Genomic DNA, 3488 nt, shown 5'->3' with positions numbered 1-3488 from the left:
TTTTATAAAAGATTTTATAGTGTTCTGCTGTACTTTTGTGATATATTTAATAAGAGGCAGTGTGGTCACTGCTGCCATAAAAAAATTCAAACCTCTGACAATGTAATACACACCTAACTGACATAGTGTAATAAAGTTTATGGTCTAGGCTGATATGATCTGATTGTCTTTTGTTAAAGTATGCTTTTACCTGTTACAGACATCTGAAGGCTCCTCCTGTGAGCTCACTGAGGTATTTTGTTATGGGACATATACCAATGTAATCAATTAATGAGTGATGATACACAGTTATATATGTGTAGGGTAGGAATTTCTAATCTCTGTTTATATGGCTATGTATGCATTGTATGTGTGGATTAAATTATGTTAAAATTACTGATACATCAGACATGAAATAAGGAAAAACAAATTAACCATAAAATACAGTTACTTGAAATGGTGAAGTAACTTGAAACGATTTTCTGTTAACTTGTTTTTAATGTTTGCATCACAGTGTGTGCAATATAATTCTTGGGTTTTGTGTCTGATATTGAACAACCATAGGAGGAGCAGTAGGCTTAGCAAGTAACTGAAGTGAATAAATGAAGTGATTACCCTCTAGATATCCTTAATATTGTTGACAATCTTAGAGCTGAACAGTTATCTTTGAAAACTTCATTCCTGCAAGCCAGCATATGAAATTGCTCGTAATTTTATGAAAACATAAACACATAAACACAGCCTATCCTGCTGCTGATGATGTCATTTTCATAAATCTTTGTTATCTCAACATGCTTGTTAAAATTACTTTTTTGAATGATTCTATGTCTAAAGTGTTATTATATATTTACATTCAAGAACGTCCTCTGAGCCTGGATTTTAGTTTGTAGCGTCAGATAATTGTAATGAAGCCATGTGCTGAGCATATAAATTCTACATGGTATTCACACAATGTTCAGGACATCAATTATGAAGATGATCTCTGTTGTAGTGATGGCTATACTAGAGTAACAAACCAGAGCTGAGCTTAAAGATCAACAAAGAAGAAAGTCAGAAAATCTAATTTTTCAGAATTTCACAATCCCATATGAGTGATTATGTTGTGGATGTTAAGCCTTTCAGCATGTGTGCTATGCATTTGGCTTTGTCTATTGAAGTTGTATATGTACATTCACTTTTTAATTAAACACAAAAATTTCTTAAGATATTTACAAATTGATGATTCTGATTACATTATTTACATGGAAGCATTTCTCACTACATATCTGCTCAATGATATATGAATAAGTACAACATATCTTCCATTGCATATCTGCATATTAATTACAGAAGTTCACATATTTTCTTCTTGTTTCAGATTGTGTGTATTACTTTGAAAGTATTCTTCCACTGAATAACATGCCATATTTTTAAACCCTACCTCTAATACTACATTACACTTACTTGAGCGAGGATTTTTACTGATTGTACCTTCATACTTAGCTGTTTGTTGCTACTATCCATCAGGGACAGCCTTGAGTATGGTATGTATAGCATGGAATTGTTTCTGGTACCGCTACTAAGTATGTGTACATTCATTCTCAGAGTAAATTTCTGCACATTTTCATTGACATATATTTAGCAGTTATCCATATAAAAACTTGGGAGTAGGATTAGACTGAGTTGACTGAAATGTTTATTACAGTTCTCTAGAACTCAATCCTCAACTATATCTTACTGCTTTTTCCTGTCTTGCAAATACTCAGGTTTCACCTAGTGAATTTTCCCATAACAGTGCCCATACCACGGCTGTCACTGAGAGACTGTGTAGTAACAGAAAGCAGTAATTTTTTGTTGATAGAATATTTTAGTTTATATTGTAGAAAAACTACACATGTAAGTTTAGCGGTCAGACATCTTGTTTACTATCCCACGATAGCCTTTGGCTTGTTATGAGACCTAACAGTTTGATATTTTGTTTCCTTCTTTTTATGTCTTCAAAACTATATTTCCTCGGTTTTTGTTTTATTTATACATAGCTAGTTAGTCTTACACCACTTGCTATTTTTTTTCAACTAGTTTTTTTTTATTTTTGTCTATAACTACATATTCTCACCACATGAAATTATAGTCATAGCACCAGCATATAGAACATTTTTTCGCGCCATTTAACTTGGAAAGTCATTAACATAGTCATTAAAAGGGAATGATCTAAGGTCAGAGTCTTGTGGGATTCTTCTCTTAATTTTCATTAGTTTCGATGTATCCTTCTTTACACCTACTAATTGTTACCTGTTGCTTACGTAAGATATTACTAAATTTATTGGTTTATCCACAAAACTATAGTATTCTAGCTTTTTTCCAATAAGCTCGTGTGGTGCAGAATTAAAAGTTTTGCTTAAGGTTTTAAGTGTAGCACAGGTCATCAGTTTCCTTTCACAAGCACTGTGAATTGCAATTAACGAACTTTCAATAGCTTTTATGGTTGATTTGAATCCAAACTGGTTTTCATTCATAGACAACAGTAAGAAGTTATTCTAAAAATACTTGTAGATGTGTGTATGTAAACAGCTCCCTATGATTTTGACGTACTGCTTATTTGTGTGAAGTTCGTTGCCCAAAGTGAAAAAAAGAAAAACCAATTTAAAGCTCCTAGTTGCCACCGTATTTGACCGAATTACTGAAGTGTCCAATCAAGACAGTCTTTAATTCCTCAAACTTTTTAGTACAGTAATTAATGATTTTACAGGCAAGTCATTTTTGTGTTGTTGTAGTTGTGGTCTTAAGCCCTGAGACTGGTTTGATGCATCTCTCCATGCTACTCTATCCTGTGCAAGCTGTCATTTTTCTCGGGTTTTAAAAACATTTCCAAAGTGTTCCTACTTACACCCGAGGCTTTTACTATGTGATCTAACGCCAGAGACAGTAGTGTTTCAAAAAATCCCCTACCAAATTGTAACTTGAAACATCCATATTTTCCTATTTGTGTAATAGTAAATATGGATTTATAATTTTATTACCTATTGTAAAACTAAACTGGGAGCATAGCTCGAAGTCTGGAATTCATTTCATTGTGCTTTCTTTCATTGTTGTGATGCAGGACGTCTGCGAATTTCCAAAGTGTTTCATGTAACACGGGGAAACGGTATATCGACAATAAGAGCTATTGTTTCTTTAATTTTTCTCTGCAGTCGTAATCTATGTTAAAATGTATCTTAAAACTGATCTGTTGTCAACATATTCAGTGTTCTCGTTATTTCGATAGATTTCTCCTTTTTCGTTTATAAAGTTTTCCGGTTTTTGTATCTTGCTGTAGAAGTCAATCGACGGCTTTGACAGTTTGACTATTCATAGTACTGACAACATTCCGGATAAAAAATATTAAACATAATTTGAATTTGTACGGTGAAAATACGTTAGCTAAATGCAACAAGTCGTTTACATTATTACTATTTTACAAATATTTTGAACAGAAATGGCAAAATACATGGAAATAACAACAACTTTCTACTGTCATTGAATATCATTTT

This window comes from Schistocerca americana, chromosome 2 (genome assembly GCF_021461395.2).
Source record: "Schistocerca americana isolate TAMUIC-IGC-003095 chromosome 2, iqSchAmer2.1, whole genome shotgun sequence".
Classification (NCBI taxonomy): domain Eukaryota; kingdom Metazoa; phylum Arthropoda; class Insecta; order Orthoptera; family Acrididae; genus Schistocerca; species Schistocerca americana.
The sequence above is the reverse complement of the archived record's forward strand: the minus strand, read 5'-3'. Positions refer to the sequence as shown.